This window comes from Protopterus annectens, chromosome 2.part1 (genome assembly GCF_019279795.1).
Source record: "Protopterus annectens isolate FY-2018-M chromosome 2.part1, PAN1.0, whole genome shotgun sequence".
Taxonomy (NCBI): domain Eukaryota; kingdom Metazoa; phylum Chordata; order Ceratodontiformes; family Protopteridae; genus Protopterus; species Protopterus annectens.
In genome coordinates, this window is record NC_056729.1 from 839,579,496 (window position 1) to 839,601,250 (window position 21,755).

Genomic DNA, 21,755 nt, shown 5'->3' on the forward strand with positions numbered 1-21,755 from the left:
TATTGTACCACCCATTCAATACCTAACATATTTGGTATAACTGTGAAGAGGGAACTTACATCAAGTTTACCAAGTACCATCCCTCTACATCAAATGTAACCTGTGTAAACTCAAAGATCAATCAGAAATTGTCAAGAGTCACTCAGGATATGTGATTTGGTATTGACAAGTGGTCTAAAATGCTTTTCTAGAAAGATGGACATAGATTCTATACTCCATTTTCTACCAGAAACTATAGATCTAAGCAGTGGATTTACAGGATCCATTGTGTAACTTAGGCAGGCCTGTATAAAGGGAATCAAGGGATGTTGCACAAAAAAATAATCAAACAAACTTTTATCAGCCCAGATGACATCATACAGCTCAACTTGTGTTTAATACGAATTACCTTGTTAGCATCAAACAGTGTAATTTTACTATAAAAAGAGTTGCCAGACAAAAAATAAATAAATAAATAAATAAAAAACAACAACAAAGGCAAGGTTTTACTCCAAAAAACAACTTTACAACAGATAAAGTAAGCACTTTTGAACACTGCCAATGCGCGAATTCTTCAGACAAACACTTTCAAATACTAGAATATATAGAAAAACTCTCTTGATGACATCATAACCCCTCTTAAAATTTAAACGTACATAACATCAAAGAATGTAAAAAACATTTTAAAATGTGCTTATAATACATGTATACACACCCATAAAGCACCAATATATACAGTTTAAGAAAAGTATGTATACAGAAAAGTAAATATATATATATATATATATGCATGTATATATAAATACGTTATATAAATATTACATTATTGACAAATACAAATCACCTCGCAAGAGATTTCTTTCTCAATACACATGTTATACAACAAGAATCATTCAACCCTGGGTAGACAAAAGCATTAAGTCTAAGTTGCCAGTAAAGCTCTTTTTCAAGTAGCATTTGCCATGGTCCACCGCAAGATGTTTTCTTAACTTTGTCAATAATAAAATACTGGAAATGATGCCCAAAATTATCCAACACATGCTTTGTTAAAGCATTGTTGGAATTCAATTTAGCAATACTATATTGGTGTTCATACACTCTTTGTTTGAAGTGTCTCTCAGTCTTACCAATATAGAACCCAGTACACATTTGGCATTTAGCAACATAAACAACCCCAGAAGTCTTACAATTAAATTGCTCTCTGATTTTAAAGTTAGCATTATTAAGAAAAAATGACTTAGTAACCATCATAAATTTACAGAAGTTACATCTCCCACACTTCCACATTCCTGTGTTAAAAGGGGGGGGGGGGGCGAAACAATTTATTTTCCAATATATTTTTCAGATTCCTGCCCCTTCTAAAAACTATCACCAGCTTGTCGGGTACCTTAAGGCAAATCGCAGGATCCTCCATCAAAATAAACCAGAAATTGTCAACAATACCCCTCAAATAAATGGAATCCAGAGAAAAAGTGGTAATGAATTTTAAGAAAGATGACCCAGACTCACTGTTATTTACTTCCACAGCCTCAGATTGATGCTGAACCTCAACTCCATCAAATCTGTCACCAATGCCCATGGTTAAAGTCGCAGAGCTACTCAAAATAGGTCTAAATCATCCATTATTTCTCTTATTACTGACCTCTGCAATGATTTCATCTACTAAGGAAATAGGATTGTTTCTTTTAATAAACATATTCTGCAAGGTCTCATATTCCTTGATGAAATCAGTGTCCAAGGTAACCATCCTAGCAGCCCTCACCACTTGTCCCTTAACAACACCCTTTTTCACATGAAGGGATGTGGGAGCTGCCAAAATGTAAGAATGAATTTGAGTATATAGACTTACGAAAGATTTGTGCTACATACCTATATTGGGGTCTATCTTTCTTTACCAAGACATCCAAATAAGAAATTACCACAGTGTTAAATTCAAAAGTGAAACTTAAAAAGGATGTAGAGGAAGACATAAAATCCACCAGAGTTATAGCTGTGCCATGGGCACCATTCAAAATGATGAAAATATCATCCAAAAAAACAGGTGTACCACACAACTTTCTACTTAAAAAGGGAAAATGCAAACATAATCTCCTTCTCTCGCCATGCCATTATGCAGTTGGCAAAGCTCCCCCCACAGGGGGAACCCATGGCAACACCAGTCCTTTGGAGATAATATTCTCGATTGAAAATGAGGTAATTGTTGGATAACACTATATCCAATAAATATTCAATCAAATTAATTCCCTTACAAGGTACCCCTTTGTAGATTAAAAATTATCTAACCAACAAAGGTCTAATTTACATAATTAGAAACTTTGGTGAAGTTTTACAAATAATTTCTTGTCAAAAAGCTTGGAGATATATTCACTTGTAAAAATGAGCAACTCAAGGAATTCTCACCAGGATGCTGCTTTAAAGAAGGAACTACAACATATGGCATCTACCCTGCAGTAGTTGTCTTTGAAGATGGATGATTTTAAAGAGAGCCTAGAAAATCTTAAAACAAGCAGACAAAAACAGGTTGACACTCTCAAGGAAATGCTACAATAACACCTGACAAGGATAACAGGAATAGAGGTTTCTCTAAATGACTTAGAAAGCAGACTTAAGGAAGAGGAAACACAGAAAGAACTGCTTCTTAAACAAAACACTTTGTTGGTTAATAAAGTAGATGACTTGGAAAATAGGAAGAGGAGAAATAACATCAGAATTTTCGGATTAAATAAAAACACAGAAGGTGAGGATATTATTTCCTTTTTATCAAGCTGGATCCCTGACTTTTTATATTTAAAAGAAGGACTTTCCTTTGGCATTAAGAGGACACACAGAGCTCTTGGGAAACTTGCCACTAACTCAAACTCTCCTCCTAGGTCAATAATTATCAGATTTCTTTCATACTTGGACAAGGAACTGATTTTAAGATCTGCTTGGAGGAAGGGACCTCTAAAATATAAACAGAGCCTGATAAGATTTGATAACGACTATTCATCTAGAATAATGGAACAAAGGAAAAAAGTGTGGCCAATGATAAAGTTTCTGAAACAAAATAACATCAAGGCAAACCTTGCATATCCAGCTAAGATAAAAATACTGTGTGCCAATGAGATGAGGACTTTTATTGACTTAGAGGAAGCCTCTTCATTTATTAAAACTAATAATGTGATTACTTTACCAGAAGATATGGATTGGATGTCACCTTCTCTAAAGAGAACAAAAGAAACAAATGTCCGGACAGATGTCAAAAAGAAGAAGCAAAAGACTGATACTGTTACAGCCAGATCTCTTAAAGCATCTACTATGATATGAATTGTTTTAACATTACTTTAAAGGTCCAATTTTGCTGCTTGGAATTTTAAAACAAAGGTAACTAACTACTGGAATCTTTATATTTTTTTGAAAATAGATGGCACATGAGTGTTTTAACATTACCTCAGGTATGTAAAACAGGGTACATTTCTTTCACAGAAGGAGGGTTATATAGCACATAAAATATTTATACTGTAAGTCAACATAGATAGTATATGTGTATTTTCTCTTAATTTTTTCTTTTCTTTCTATCTCTCTTCTCTCGTTATTTTAACTGCATCTTGTCTCCCTTTCTAAATTCTCTCCTATTTACTATACTAATATAGTCTGTATATATTTAATAACTCACTATCTATACACAGATAAATAATAGTCTAAAATAATCTAGTTTTAAGGTAGACTAATTGGAATAGTGAACTTAATTAATTGTTATTACAATATTTATCAGATTAATGATAGTCACTGTTATGCTTATTGGGATTGGGGACATGTTCGTGATTACCTCTGAAATGTTCCATTCATGTACATATGTCCTTTGAATTATTTCCTTTTAGTATTCACAAATATATATATATATATATATATATATATATATATATATATATATATATAAAGGAGGGAAAAATGTACTGTTGGTTAAGAGAATTGAAGCTTTCTTCACATTCTATTTGCGTTGCCATAGCAACAGCAAACAATTGCTGCAGTTTCTAAGGACACTGTGAGCCTGCGTAGTGCATTTAGCCTCACAGATAACAAATAATAAGACAAGTTAATGTTGTTTAGTTATTAAAATGAAAAACAACCTAAGCAAGGTAAAATAAATACATAATAGGACACTGTGTGATATTTTATGATTTACCCTCATAGGGTTACATATTCCTGGAAACACAACTGAAATGTTCCCAAGCTACATGTTCACTTAAATGTAGCTGCTTGATTAAAAAGTATTACTCAGTTTTAACATGCTGATTTCACAAGCTGTCTGCACTGTACAAGTTACATTTTATATGTTACTTGAAATTGTCAGTCTCTAGTGTACATGAAAAGATACATATTAGTTTTTGCAACATGTTATCTTTGCAGTTACCTCACAATCTGTACAAGCTCACTTGGTAACTGATGGCTATTCATTTAAAATATCAGTTTAAACATTAAATGTGCCCTTGAAATGCTATTGACATTTTGACAAAATATAATCTGAACTGTAAAATGAATGACTTGAAAGAAGTGAAGTTATGCATAGATTTCAAAGATAGTTCTTGACACCACAGTTGTTGTGTCTTTCGGCTTTTCCCAGTTAGGGGTCACCACAGTGGAACTCCAGTCCGCTAATGATTGGCAGTAGATTTTTATGTGCCGAGTTGCCAGCTCTGATGCACAACCTTCAATGAAGGTACGCCCATTCACGCATGTCTCCACACAGAAGACGCTTTCGCTGAGAATCGAACAGGACAACGTCTTACTGTGAGGCAACAACTCTGCCGCAGCACCACCAAGTAAAAATATATATTCACAAGGAAGTATTGAAATGTTTTAGTCTTCCAGTTAAAATAGCTTACTGTCAACATTATGCAATATCAGAAAGTTTGAAGAGCTAGGAAATTACTATTCTTTGCCTTTATAATGATTATTAGACAGATGTTAGACTCTGCTTTGTTTAATGAATTGTGACATATGTTTATGAGGAAAAGTGGACTCAATTACTTACATTGCACTACACATTCCTGGAAACTCAACTGAAATGTCCTCAAATTACTTTTGAGTTTAAATGAAACTGCCTGAGCATAATTTACTTTAACAACCTGAATGCATAAGCTATCTGCTCTATATATGCTACATTATATATGTCACTTGCATATGACAGTCTCTAGAGCACACGAAAAAATACATATTTTTGCAACATGCTATATTTGCACTAACCATACATTCTAAAATAACTCAATTGGCAACTGACAAGTTATGTATTTGAAACATCAGTCTAAATATTAATTGTGCCCTTGAAATATTGTTGCCATTTTGACAAAACAAAACTTGAACTGAAAAAGGAAAGATTTGAAGAAGTGAAGTATTGTACAGATTTCAAAGACAGCTATTGACATTACAATATAAGTAGAAATGTACACGTGCAAGGAAAAATTTAAATGCTTTATACTTTTAGTTAAAATAGGTTATTGTTAACTTTTTGCTTTAGCAAAAAATTTAAAGAGCTAGGAAATTATTTCTAATTTGTCTTTATAATGTTTACAAAGTGATGTTAGTCACTGACTTGTTTAATGGATTGCGAGTCATATACAAGACGGACTACTGAATGTTATTTCTGTTTATCTATGTCTGCTGAATTTCTTTTATTAGGACTGATTTAAAACAAGGGAAAGAAAGGGAAGGGAAATCTCTGTTTTTGGTCAAGGGAGGAGAGGCTTAAGAGTATTTTAACTGCCCCGAGAACTCTCTAAGATGCTCTAAATATTATTTGATTAATACATACCTAAAGTAAGTCTTGATTACCATATAGGTACCTTCACATTCATTCTAGACCTGATGTGATTACCCATTCTGGAAGTAGGAGGTGCCCTATGCAGGATGGGAATTGTCAAGGTGATCATAGTTCATTCTTAGACTCTGCTTTGTAAATCTATAAATATGTAAAAGCACTGCACACTAGAATGTAGGGCACCTCTACTCAGAGTCAGGATACCACTGATAAGCCATGTCTTTTCATAAGTGTAAGTTGAAGTTGGTGAGCTGAAGAGTGGGAAAGTAAAGGAAGACAGTACACCTACAGTAAATTCATATTTCATTGGTAATCACTCATTGTCTCATGCAGAGTCCTTTTAGTCAAATTATTTTAGTAATAATCTATTTGTTGTTGGCTTACTTAGCGTATGCTTCTCTGTTGCATTTAATTTCTCCAAAATGACATATCTGACATGTTTGGGATCTCTTAAGGGTAACTAAATATTGGATATTTTCTAAGTCAACATAATAATTGTTTACACTACTAACATTCCATCCTGATATATAAAATACTATAGAACAATAATATAATAATATATAATTTCATATCTCTTTTAAGAAAATTCTCTATATAATTTAACATATGGAGCTCAGTTGATATTGTTGGTTAAAGGTATGAGTGATAATCCAATAGATCTATCTTTATCTATTGGATTAGGAATGGCTTTCATTCCATGTTTAATGGGAAATTCATATTTACTTGTATTTGATACTTTAGAATTAATGTTTTATAGAAGTAATTTTTTAAAGCCTGACCAAAATTTTACCCTGCTTGTATTTAAAGAAGAAAGAACATTAAATTACACTCCCAAGTTTACACACATAAAAATAACATTCAATGTTATCAGAGAATATGATATAACTACTATAATCAAAATAAAAAAAAGAAGCAAAAAGTTTCTTTCAGCAATAACTTGAAATGGATTTAACATTCTTATCATTAAATACTAATGGCTTAAATAATGCAAATAAAAGATCAAACTTCCGAAAATATTTAAATCTAAATAAGGCACAAGTAGTATTTCTCCAGGAAATGCATTTTAAGACTAATGATAGCTTTATTTGGAACCCTAAGGACTATACAGTCTTAGCTTAATCCTCCTAGAGAACAAAGACAAAAGGAGTATCAGTTCTCTGGAAGAAAAATAGAATCACTCCAAACGTTATTTATAAATATGAAGACAAATAAGGTCTACTAGCATTTGTTATAATTAAATTTAATAACAGAGTATGGACCTTAGCTAATCTATACTGGTTCCCAGGAATTGGAGCAGGAATGGTTAAAAAACACCTAGATTTTATTTCCAATTATAAAGGAAATCTTATACTGGGAGGAGACTTTAATTGTACCTTAGAAGCTTCTGAAACCACCAAGAAGTCTTTTCACAACTATTTCAAAATCCTTAAAATGATGGATAGATTCATTTCATTTAATAGACACTTTTAAAGTAAAAGATGATAAATCCTTATTATTTCCCAAAAAAGACCATATATTTGGAACACAAACCAGAACAGACAAATTATTTGTAGTTCAAGATTTACAAACAAAAATCCTCAACTTCTCAATAGTTCCATGCCCCTTCTCAGATAATGACTCTCTGATAATGAAGCTCCAAATAGAGTTTAAACCTTTAATCCTCTCTTCTAGAATTCTATCATATATCATGAAAACTAAAGAATTCAGACCCTGGATGTTGTCTAGTAAGACCCTTAGTTGGTACAAAAACAAAGTTAGAGGGTGGGAAACTGAATCATTAGCCTTGCAAACCAGACTCTTGACAGCAAAATCCAAAAAAAAAAAAAAAAAATCAGAATTGTCCAGAAGTCAAAAAAGAAATAGAGGAATTAAATAAAAATATAATGAAATTCTAACATACAAAACTTGTATAGCCTTGGGAAGATTAAAAATAAACTCATTAGCCACCTCCCCCAGATATCTACATAAATTTTCTACAAGAATTAAAATACGATCTAAAGCAAATAACATTGGCAGTATATATCATGAAAAGAAAGAGAAAAAAGTATCAGATATAGAAGACATCCTTGAAACATTTTGGTTCCATTATATGGAACATTTCAAAAAGAAGATTTAGATACCAACCAAATAAACTTAGATACAAACCTTATCAATATAAAAAAGATTCCTGAAAACATAAAACTAGACCTACAAAACCTTATATCCTGCAAAGAAATTGTTGACAAGATAAAAAAAAGTAAATCTAACAAAGCTCCAGGGATAGATGGTATAATTATGGAAATTTACAAACTCTTCCCTTCAACAATAATCGCCCTTTTTCATAAAACTTTGCTAGAAATCCAGTCAGAAACAAAAATACCACCCTCATGGAAATATTCTCTCATAACACCAATTCTAAAAGATAATAAACCATCACACCTTTGCATCTCATACAGACCTATATCATTACTGAATAATGATTTCAAAATATTCATGTCGATCCTAGCTAACAGAATGAAAATCCCACTTTCAAAGACAATTAATAATGATCAAACTGGATTTTTATATAACAGGCACACACATGATAATATTAAAAGGATACTTACTGTTATAGATTATGTGAATAAAGAAGATAAAGAAACACTTGTAATCAGATTAGACATAGAAAAAGCCTTTGATTCCCTCAACTGGGAATATCTATTTAAAACTTTAGCATTATTTGAATTTCCTCATCCCTTCATCTTATTACTAAAAACAGAGCATTTTTAGCAGTTTAATTGTGATCTGAAGAAGCGTGCCCAGAGCACGTGAAAGCGCTTATCCTTTTGTTTTATACTGAAATAAAGAAGATTGTGCTCTTACTTCTCGTGGTGTGTCCTGAGGTTTTCGTTTGGAATAAAAACATATATATTAATAATTTAGCCTACATTAAATTAGGTCCTTTCACCTCAGAATCTCTCCATATAATGAAAGGTACTAAACAAGGATGCCCCCTTTCTCCTATTTTATTTGCTTTGACTATAGAAATACTTGCAGAAATAATATGCAATAATCCAATAATAAAAGGAATAAAAGTCTATGACCAGTACATATCTAAAATAATGCTTTTTGCTGATGATATTTTATTAACCCTATCAAACTCCAGAGAGTCATTAGGAGAGCTAGAAGAAGTAATGAAGACATTTTATAAGATTTCAGGTCTACACATTAATAGATCAAAATCAAAATTTATTTTTTTAAATAAGAAAAAATAACTACAAGTTACAGATAAATCCATCATAGGAAAACAAGAACTTATGCTAAATTATTTAGGAATAGTGTTATGCAAAAATATAAACAAAACAATATTAATACATTATAAAAACATTATTGAAGCAATAAAATATATATATAGAAAATGGAACAAAATTATATTAACTTTTGAAGACAGATTGCAATTAATAAAAATGGTCTTATTGCCAAAAATACTATATGTAGCATTAGCAATACAGTTAATTCCTGAAAGATGCATTCTTAAAGAAATAAACTCATGTTTAATAAAATTTTTATGGTATCCCAAAAAGAATAGAGTAGCTCTAACTCATCACATTAGACCCTGGAAACAAGGAGGATTGAACTTCCCAGAAACAGAAACATATATAAAAGCATCTGTGCTTAAACTACAATAGACTGGATAAACCCAAATTATTTTGCCAACTGGAAAGAATTAACAATGGCTATATTAACAAATGAATTTAATCTGTTAAAAAAAGTTTTAATAGTAGACAAATCAAACAAACCCTGGTACATACTATGCATAAGTATACAATATAATATAACAAAACCTTCTAAAACAACACTGATTAATCATTACATCAATTCCTTTAGGAAACTTATCAATGCAAGCATCAATCTAAAACTTTGGTTTGACCTTTTAACCCCATTTACCATCACTAAGAACTTTCCTCAAAAAATATCTAGGGAAGCAATAACCTCCTGGGAACAACATTGATTCTTATGCTTGTTTCATTGTGTAAATAAATTAAATGTTTTAGATATACATATGATAAAACTGCTTACAATATTCCAATATAGGACTGGTTAACCTTACAAAGCATTTTAATGTACACTCAAGATTTATGCAGATTAATTAATAATTCCTCATTTAAAGATATTCCAAATCTAATACGTTTTCTGTATGAATTTATATATAATAGTTTTGAAAAGAAAAATTCCATTTCAAATCTATATAAAGAGTTAATAACATATAAAACAATTCCCAAACCATCACACTGGCAGTTCTTAACAAAAGGTCAGTCATTGCAGTTAACAGAATAAAGTAAAACTAACATCTTACTATCAGTTATTTACACATCTAACACACAGTACTGGAAAACATTTAACTGGAAATACTTACATAGAGCATTTTTAACACCAGATAGTATTAACAAGATCAGTACTACTACACATGTGTTTTGCTGGAGGTGAGAAAAGTCAAATAAAGCAAGCTGGATTCATATTTTTTATGAATGTAATAAAATTAAATCATATTTGAATGGAATCAATCATTTTTTACAAGCTTTATTTAATGAATCGTTTACCTTAACTAAAGTATTGATTATACTAAATGTAAATGAGGGTCCCTACCTGAATAAGACAAATATGTATTTGTTATGGACAATACTTGCTATAGCTAGGAAATGCATAACCAGAGGTGGAATACAAATACACCCCCAACCTTGGAAGTATTCTACACTTTACTGAAGACAACTGCATTGATGGAAATAAAAATTAAAGAACTACGTATCTATCCCAAGCCATTGGTAAATAATCCTTGGAAGAAAGTTATTTCTTTGTTGGACACTGTGCAATACTCAATATTGCATCTCTGATAACTGATCTGTTAATGCTATATTTAATAACATACAGTGTATATAACTGAAATGCAGGCTATTGTAAATATTGTATATAGTTGTTTAAAATGATATTTAAAAATATTATGTAAATGTTATTTTAATTGAAAATAAAAAAATATTTGAGGAAAAAAAAAATCTCTAACCCATTCAATACCAGAGTACTGGGGTATCACAGAATACAGATCTTTAACGTCAACAGTTAAAAAATGACAATTATCGTTAAAAACAACTTCATTAAGTGAACCCAAAAAGTCCCATGAATCTCGGCAGATCTGTTTTTCTGTGCTTAAGTAATTTTTCAATTTGAGATCTACAACTTTTGCACAGCCATATGTCATACATTTTCTACCATCCACAATGGGGAGAAAAGGTGGGTTCTCTAAATCCTTGTGGATTTTAGGTAGCCCAAACAAAACAGGGATCACAGGTAATACCATGTTTAAATAGTTACACATATCAATGTTAATTCTACCTTCAATAAACAATTCATTGATAAGAAATTGCACCTTCCACATTGCCCCATGAAATTCATTGATAGAAACCTTTTGGTATGTCTCTGTATTCAGAACCAATAAAAGCTTGTTGTTATACTCAAATTCGTCAATGAAAATCAATCCCCCACCTTTATCAGGTTTTAAAACACGTATACTTTGAGACTTCAACAAATGCAATGCATCATATTCAAAGGATGAAACATTTAGTTTTACAAAAAAGGCAGTTGGTTATTTAATGCAGTTCTAATATTCACCTCACAAAGTTTTTCAAAAGTAGATAAAACATTGTGTAAAGCAAGATTAACAGTACTAGAAATCCTAAAGTCATTGTTAAAACTGGTAAAATTTCCAAAAAGAATGTTGAGATTCAACTTGCGTATAAACAATTTGAAATCAAGAAGTGTCACAGCCAAGTCTGCTCTCTTAGAGGGTACAAATGACAAACCTCTCGATAATAGTTCAATAAGCTCACTTGGTGGATCAAAGTTAGTGTAATTGAAGATCTTAAAGTCATTAGTAGAATTAGAGAGTTTTTCTTTATATTCTAGTATTTGAATGTGTTTATTTTTCTGAAGAAGTTCACGCATTTGCAGTGTTTGAAAGCACTTACTTTATCTGTTATAAAGTTGTTTTTTGGAGTAAACCCTTGCCTTTGTTGTTTTTTTAGTTTGTTTATGATTATGAATTTACATAATTTGAGATATGGCAAGTGGTTTCTCCTCATTACTTTTATTTTCTCAGGAGAATACTACTTCCCCTGCTGAGGTGAATACCGTAGAGGACTTGACTCTATTACTACAACAGTTGAAATCTAGAGTGGATGCCTTAACAGTAAAGATTGACCATTTTAACTCTCTCCCTGGTGGACATGAGACAACAGAAGCTAACATCAGTGGGGCTTCAATTATTTATTCTTGTTCCCTGCAGCCTCCACCTGGTCCTTGGCATGAAACCCATGGGTTTGCTACTGTGGCATCTGGTTCCTCATGAAACCAGAATGAGGAAGGTAATTTTAATGAAATTACAGACATTACTACCCCTTCTCTCATTGATTGTCTAAATGAGTCTGTATGCCTTGGTGTTAAGTCTAATAGTGACACTACTAGATTACGTAACGGTAATGACAACAACACCTTAGTGGATAACCTCAAGATATATGACAGTAAATTATGTAAATTCAAAAAACTGCAACTTGAGGTATCCTATCTAAATGAATACATTAAACTGTGTTTAGTCCCTAAGGGACTTCACCAATGGAAATATCCATCTGGCCTAATTTGCAACTCTCTTTTACATCAAGAATTATTAAAATTATTTGATCAACAGAGTTGCGATTATTTAAAATTCCTCATTAAATATTATAATGAGGAGATGGAGTGGCTTAAAACTGAGCTTCTGCCATTGGAGGAGTCAGTTAAGAATCATGTTGATTTCTTGCATTATAAATACGTTTGTAATAGTATTTTTGTTAGCAGTGATAACACTCTAGTTAAATTAAAGGACAATAAATGGAAGAAATTGGAAAGGGATAGGCATGATTATTCGAATGGCACTGCTTATCCCCTCCCACCTGTTACTAATGCTAAGCTCTCTACTAATCAGACCACACCTGTTAACGAGCAAGGAAGTAGCATTTTCCAACCGGATGAAGCTACTTTAAATGATACAGCTATGAATAACAGTCCATTTAGCTCAACCGACAATGTGGTGAGACGCAACAAACGGCTAAATAATAACAATAATAAAAATACTGAAAATACAAAAGAACAGGTTTTTCAGGGGGGTCATCAGGGGAACAGACATAATTTACAGAAGGGCTGTCAGGTAAATCAACAGAACTTTCAGAAGAAGAGAAACAACAAGTGTTGTCATTGATTTACGGTGACAAGGGACCCCTTGATGTAATGGATGAAATGATCCAGCCAAAATTACAGATTTTAACTAATTCTACTAATGACTTTAAGATCATCAATTACATTAACTTTGATCCACCAAGTGAGCTTATTGAACTATTATCGATAGGTTTGTCATTTGTACCCTCTAAGAGAGCAGACTTGGCGGAGACACTTCTTGATTTGAAATTGTTTATACATAAGTTGAATCTCAACATTCTTTTTGGCAATTTTACCAGTTTTAACAATGACTTTAGGATTTCTAGTACTGTTAATCCTGCTTTACACAATGTTTTATCTATTTTTGAAAAACTTTGTGAGGTGAATATTAGAACTGCATTGAATAGCCAACTGCCTTTTTTTGTAAAACCAAATGTTTCATCCTTTGAATATGATGCTTTGAATTTGTTGAGGTCTCAAAGTATACATGTTTTAAAACCTGATAAAAGTGGAGGATTGATTTTCATTGACAAATTTGAGTATACCAACAAGCTTTTATTGATTCTGAATACAGCGACATACCAAAAGGTTTCTATCAATGAATTTTATGGGGCAATGCGGAAGGTGCAATTTCTTTTCAATGAATTGTTTATTGAAGGTGGAATTAACATTGATATGTGCAACTATCTTAACATGGTATCCCCTGGGACCCCTGTTATGTTTGGACTACCTAAAATCCACAAGGATTTAGAGACCCCACCTTTTTGCCCCATTGTGGATGGTAGAAAATATATGACATATGTCTGTGCAAAAGTTGTAGATCTCAAATTGAAAAAAATACTTAAGCACAGAAAAACAGATCTGCCGAGATTCATGAGACTTTTTGGGCTCACATAATGAAGTTGTTTTTAATGATAATTGCCATTATTTAACTGTTAATGTTAAAGAGCTGCATTCTGTGTTACCCCAGTCCTCTGGTATTGAATGGGTTAGAGACTTTTTGATCTACAAAGGGGCACCTAGTGAGGAAATTAATTTGATTGAATATTTATTGGATATAGTGTTATCCAACAATTACCTCATTTTCAACAGAGAATATTATCTCCAAAGGACTGGTGTTATGATCTCTACCTGTGGGGGAGCTTTGCCAACTGTGTAACGGCATGGTGAGAGAAGGAGATTCTCTTTGAATTTTTCCTTTTTAAGGAGAAAGTTGTTTGGTACACCCATTTTTGGATGATATTTTCATCATTTTGAATGGTACCCATGGCACAGCTGTAACTCTGGTGGATTTTATGTCTTCCTCTACATCCTTTTTAAGTTTCATTTTTGAATTATCACTGAGGTTATTTCTTATTTGGATGTCTTGGTAAAGAAGGATAGACTCCAATGTAGGTATGTAGCACACATTTTTCGTAAGTCTACATACTCAAATTCATTCTTACATTTTGGCAGCTCCCACTCCCTTCACTTGAAAAAGGGTATTGTTAAGGGACAAGTGGTAAGGGCTGCTAGGATGGTTACCTTAGACACTGATTTCACCAAGGAATGTGAGACCTTGCAGGATATGTTTATTAAAAGAAACTATCCTATTTCCTTAGTAGATGAAATCATTGCAGAGGTCAGTAATAAGAGAACTAATGGATGGTTTAGACCTATTTTGAGTAGATCTGTGAATTTAACCATGAGCATTGGTGACAGATTTGATGGAGTTGAGGTTCTGCATCAATCTGAAGCTGTGGAAGTAAATAACAGTGAATCTGAGTCATCTTCCTTAAAATTCATTGCCATTTTTTCTTTGGATTCCTATTATTTGAGGGTATTATGGAGAATTTCTGGTTTATTTTGATGGAGGATCCTGCGATTCGCCTTAAGGTACCTGACAAGCTGGCAATGGTTTTTAGGAGGGGCAGGAATCTTAAAAATATATTGGAAAATAAATTGTTTTGTCCCCCTTTTAATGCAGGAATGTGGAAGTGTGGGAGATGTAACTTCTGTAAATTTATGATGGTTACTAAGTCATTTTTTCTTAATAATGCTAACTTTAAAATCAGACAGAAATTTAATTGTGAGACTTCTGGGGTTGTTTATGTTGCTAAATGCGAAATGTGTACTGGGTTCTATATTGGTAAGACTGAGAGACACTTCAAACAAAGAGTGTATGAACACCGATATAGTATTGCTAAATTGATTTCCAACAATGCTTTAGCAAAGCATGTGTTGGATAATTTTGGACATCATTTCCAGTATATTATTATTGACAAACTTAAGAAAACATCTTGAGGTGGACCATGACAAATACTACTTGAAGAAAAAGAGTTTTATTGGCAATGACTGCAGTGGTGGTGCTGCAGTAGTGTTGTCGCCTCACAGTAAGAGGTTGTCCCGTTCGATTCTCAGCTAGAGCGTCTTCTGTGTAGAGATATGCGTGAATGGGCGTACCTTCATTGAAGGTTCTGTGTCAGAGCTGGCAACTTGGCATGTAAAAATCTGCTGCCAATCATTAGCAGACCAGAGTTCTGCTGTGGCAACCCCTAACCAGGAAAAGCCGAAAGACACAACAACAAGACTTAATACTTTTGTCTACCCAGGGTTGAATGATTCTTGTTGTACAAAATGTGTTTTGAGAAAGAAATCTCTTGAGAGGTGATTTGTATTTGTGTCAGTAATGTAATATTTATATAATGTATTTATATATACATATATATATATATATATATATATATATATATATATATATATATATATATATATATACTTATTTTTCTGTATACATACTTTTCTTAAACTGTTTATATTGGTGCTTTATGGGTGTGTATATATGTATTATAAGCATATTTTAAAATGGTTTTTACATTCTTTGATGTTATGTACCTTTAAATTTTAAGAGGGGTTATGATGTCATAGAGGGGGTTGGGAGGGTGGCCTAATGGCTAAGGTGCTTGCCTTACAAACACAAGGTGCAGGGTTTGAGTCTCACACGGGATAATTGGCTAGGCTTAAAATGGCTCGCAAGGGCAGTTAGCTTAGTATTAACCTATGAAATTACTATGAAAGTTTTTCTATATATTCTAGTATTTGAAAGTGTTTGTTTGTCTGAAGAAGTTCATGCATTGGCAGTGTTCAAAAGTGCTTACTTTATCTGTTATAAAGTTGTTTTTTGGAGCAAACCCTTGCCTTTGTTGTTTTTTTTTTTTAGTTTGTTTATGTTTTTGAGTTTACAGAGTTGCCAAACAACATGACATTCATTTTATCAGCATACCATGAATAATCTAGAATCACAATAGGGCCTCCCTTATTGGCAGGGCATATAACAATGTTTTGATCACACATTAACTGTTCAAGCACTTCTTTCTTTCTAACAGTCATATTAAAAAATCGCTTCCCCTTATTTGCTGAGGGTTGAATCACCAACTTTCAGAGTATGTGGTCTGTCTGTGAGCCAGTTGATTATCCTATGTAAGGGTTAATCCCCATCTAGGAGGGTTTCTGAATGATAGCTGCATGGGGGATTGTGTCAAAACTGTAAGCCAGATCATGATAGGCAGTATGCACTGTCTTAACTTCATTTAGGCCTATCAAATGGAAGCAAATGCCTATGACAATATCACAGATGACTTATGGCGTGATACAGCACATACACCTCCCTGATATGGTTGAATACATACTTCAACCCATCATCCACATGGGCTATATTCCCATACAAGGGTGTACATCAACATGCATCTATCTGAATAGAGGGGACAGCACTTGATGCATGCATGTCTAGAGACATCCTGATTCTCCTTGACTATGAGGTGTACCAACATGTGATCATGGACCTCTTCTGCACTTCCACTAATCATATTCTGGGTGTGTGCAACAGACTTGTATGAGTTGTTAATGCTACATCATGTCTGTTACATCTGATAGATGTCCTCAAAGAGGTCATCGAGGCCATGCATGGTGACAACAGTATCATCTTGTGGAACTTGACCAAGTCAAGTCATTTGACACAAATCCACACTGAGGTATTCACTCAACACTGTCATATGTGACCATAAACAGCTATATCACCTAATGGTAGACCAATGTATCATGCAAGCAGCATCTCACTATGTTGAAATGTGTGATGTGATGTATATTTCATGTCCAGTGAGCAGGATCAGGGTTGTCTGCTTGAAACTTTCCTGCCCATTAGTTAAGTGATGGGAATCACAGTTAACATATGTGCTACATCCACACAGCTGTCTGAAGGACTACAGAAAGTGGGCAGTCATTGACTCGAACTGTGATATTACTATAATACAGACAGTAGCATCCCATAACAAACAGTTCGGCTACAGGCATGACAATAACTGCACTGACAAGACACCTAGAGGGAATTTGTTATTTCACGAAACAAGCACGCTACCGAAGTATAATGTGGACATCACACCCTATAATCATAGCAATAGGTATATGACCCATGTGCTGGGATAGATGGTAAGTAGTACATCCACCAGCTTGTGGTTACAGTGCTGACTACTCCCTGGAATGAACACAGGTACTGGATATGTGAAGCACATCCACATCTGAGGCTATAATACCTCCTTGGTTCCCAGCCTTCATCACACCAATAACTGTATACAGTGCATCCTTCTTCATGTACCTTCCAGCACATCTTCCAGTGATATGTAACAGAAGTGTACCACCTTTGTCACAGAGAGTTGTCACACAGCTTATTGCCCATACCTAGGCATTTTTTTCTGTGGAATATACATGACTGTCTGATGGTGCAGTACACCAATCAGGTTGTTACACCAGATCCATGGTTGCTACCTGTTCTGCTTATGCACACATTACATACATAGGTGCTTGACAACATTAATAGCATGCATATCATTCATGACAGTGTGGAATGTGCCATATACATTCCATGCAAATAAGGCAACTAGCCTGTATTGGCCATACTGTCACATACAGGTATAGTAATGTCCCTCCTAACACCTCCAGCAGATTTTACGGTGCCAGCACAGTTTGTGTGGGTACCCTCATAGAGTGCAGATATCTCATAATAATTGTTCAAGTGCGTGTTTGCAGACTCATCTCTTATCGCTGTAAATAACATATGTTAATTCAGAGGCATGGGACTACTGGTGGTATTATTCTGACAGAGTCCATTAGTGTGGATGGTTCTTCTAATGTTTTCCATGAGCCTTTACCTGTGCCCACTTTGCTGGAGACCTCTGCTAAGAATGCAATCATATTCAGGAATATCAGTTTGCACAGCTTCACAATATGCACCCTATCCCAATTGTATGTCAGATCCCTGATAAATGTCCTCTGCATTATTCATCTAAGGATATTTAGCTCACACAGACACCCCCCCTATTGCTATCCCATCTTGTGTGACAGTCCCATAAAACACATTTTCCTTGTACAGTCCCTACCGTATCATAGAGATAAATGATTAGTGTTGATGCTACAACCATCTTTCATTGACATGCCCTCCTCTGCTGTACATGAGGGAGTTTCACCTGTTCTCTTTCCCTGTGTTCTTTTCTACAATTCATGTGTGTGTCCCTATTCAATGCACACGTAAAATGGAAAGTGTGATGCACCAGTTAATTCCAGATAATCAGCTAGGGTTCATTAAAAGTTTGGATGCAATCAGGTTAAAGGTTAATCTATAAAGAGTGTACCAGACTGAAAGGAAACAGCTGGTATTATTTGTGGATTTCAACAAAGCTGCTGACTCAGTATTATGGCTCTACTTATGGAAAGTCTTGCGATTGTATCAGTTCTCTAGTAATTTGATAATTTATAGAGTTGGTCAAACTGCTATACAAGAACTCTCCTACATGTATCTGTACCAATGCTATATTCCACAATTTAGTAATATTGTTATACAGAGTACAAGACAAGTTTGTCCCTTGTCCATTCTCTTGTTTATTTTAGCTGCCTCAGTCACAAATAGATATCTCTCACATAAGTTTGACCCAATTTGTATTAGTGAGAGAAACAGGCTCTACTAATGACCTGGTTTGCAGTTGACTGTGGTTTATAGGTAGGAACCCCACTAAATAACTGCTTTCTCTTCTGGAGGCACTAGACTCTTTACATAGATGCACAAGTCTCAAAGTGAATGGGGAAAATAGTCCTACTTATCCTTGGCAATATATAGGCAGATGAGAAGTTAGACAGGCTGTAAAATATTAAAATGATGAATATTGTGGTTTACTTAGGTAAAAAAAAAAAAGAATACTCATGAATATACTTGGGCAGATGAAAATTTAAGTCCACTTCTCGAGTTTATCTAGGCAACCATTTCATAGTGGAAAAAACTCCACATGCATTTCCTAAGTAGAATCCAAGCTTTTAAAATGTTTATTCTTCCTAAGAGATTGTTTGTTTGTTTTGAAATATTTACTCAAATTAATTGACATTTACCTTTTTCATTCATAAAACTCAAAGGTTAATTTTTGATTTCATATGGGATAGGAAAAATCCAGACTCAGCAGAAGTAAAATGTATGTTCCAACCAAACAGAGATTTTGGAGCATTGGACTTGTGGAATTATGGCAAAGCTGCTGTGGGGCAGTAATACATTAGAGCAAGAAAATCTGTTAAATCTATTTCATTTGGAGCTGAACTAACTCTGTATAGTCTCTCACTGTCATTAGGACAAGGAATCAATTCCCACAACATATGTGATGCAGGAGGATTAGAAAGTTGGTATGAAAGAGATGTTGTGGTTACTATTATAAAAGGCCAGGTAGTAATCAGTGGGAGTACTTTTCTAGGATCAAACCAACATACAGACAGACTGAAAGTCTATTTGTTGGAGTAACTAGGTTCAATCTGTATATATTTTATCTCTCTGACATATGGTGACTGCTCATTTAACACCCTTTTAATGTGGGATCAATTGAAAGACACTTCTATTTTTTACTTGACATCTTATTGGTGGCAATTTCTTCAGCTCTGTGGTAGCGTTTATCAGTTGTGGGTTACAGAAGGGAATGACCTCCCAACATAGGCAGATGACTTAGGAAAAGAGTAAATTAACAAGACTCAGAAATAAGGAGACAAGTAACATACATTCAATTCATAATACAATGCAGAAAAATAACTCTATTCCTTTTGAGGTATTTAGAAAAATGGAATGCATGACTGGTTGTTAAACTGACATACGAGGAATGGAGCTTCTCTCTCCATTGTACATACATTAACAGATGGCTTGTGTTGGCCAGATTAGATTTAAAAACAAAACAAAACAAAACAAACAAACAAACAAACAAAAGAAAAAAAATTCTTATTGCAAGTGCATATAACACCTTGGTATATGCAAAGTAAAGGATTAAGAGCCAATACAGTATGTGGACGTTGTCCTGAACAGGGTGCTGACTACACACTTCTCACTTGGTACTGCTGTCTTTTTCAGCCACTGTGGCACAAAATAATTGACGGTATTGGGTGGGCAACAAGACCTTATGTACCTTCTGCCCAGAATGTAAACTTTTAGTTAATTATAATAAAGGAAGGTATGGGGAAGTTAGAAACCTCAAAATCATTTAAGACTAGAACTGTGATATATACTTTTAATATTCATGCTTTATCACTGGAGATCTTACCATAAGTATAAAATTTCAGTTTTCCACAAATTTAATAGCAGATTGAGAAATTGATTTAGTTGTGCATTGAACATGACTAAGTAGACTGAACATCTGAGTATGTTTTTCACAAGTTTAATCAGTTATAAATGAGGTTTGGAGGAGACCCTTTTGTCCTGGGACATCTTCAATGTGGTACTAGATACATGGGATAGGAGGGATTCAAAGAATAAGGGTAGGATGGGGTTAAATGTGATGGAGGGATGTTAGGAGGAAATGAGGTAAGAATCGGGGGGATTAGATGGTTTTGTCAAGTGTAACAAAAGTAAGAGTCACATTTTGGCGTGAACTTGCTAGATAGCAGGTTATGTCCGAGACAACCTGTGGGTGTCAGGTAGGCCTTGGTCTTATAGTGGTAGAGGTGAGTAATACCTAAGGTCTTGCAGTGGTAGAGGTGAGTAATGGCTAATTTTTTTGAGTTAGTTGGGGAAGATTGAGCTGCGGCATACCTCTGAGTTTAGGCATGGTTGGTGGAGCTTGGACCACAGCACACGTATCAGATACAACGGACGGACAAGGTAGTTTTTACTGAAGGTCTGAATTTTGCCTCATAATTTTGTTCCATTTCTGTGGTTGTGGTTGTCGCTAGGTATTTACGACACAGTTTACTTTAACAAGCTGCAGGGTCTGGCCAGAGTTATCCTGCATTTCTGCATCTCGTGCTACTGTAATTACAGCTGTGGTGAGTAACGGAAGTTTGATGCAGCCTGAGGTGTTTATTTTAAGATATGTGCAATCTAGTGGGGGAGGGTGGTCCATTAGAAGAGTGGAGAAACTGAAAGGTGATGAGGAATCCAGCAGAAGTGATGAGTGAAAAACTAAATGTAAATAAGGGGATATATACTTAAAGTTTAACTCTAGTCAAGGCTGTAGCAGGATGATGAAGTATGCCCCACTATGTTGCTGTCGGGAGGTTCAGCACTGTAAACCTAATACTTCCCCAATGTGTTGTAGTGGATACTCACGACATCTGTAGTGCTCAAAGATGTTTTTCATTTACTATGTTTGCAAAGGCATTTGGTGTGCTTGAAGAGACCCACAGCTTTGAAATTCTTTTACAGGCCATACCTTGTTAACTGCCTTGTTATAACCTGCTGCTTTGACTTGGCCAGGTTTCTTGCTTAGAAGGTCGAGAGTTATGCCTC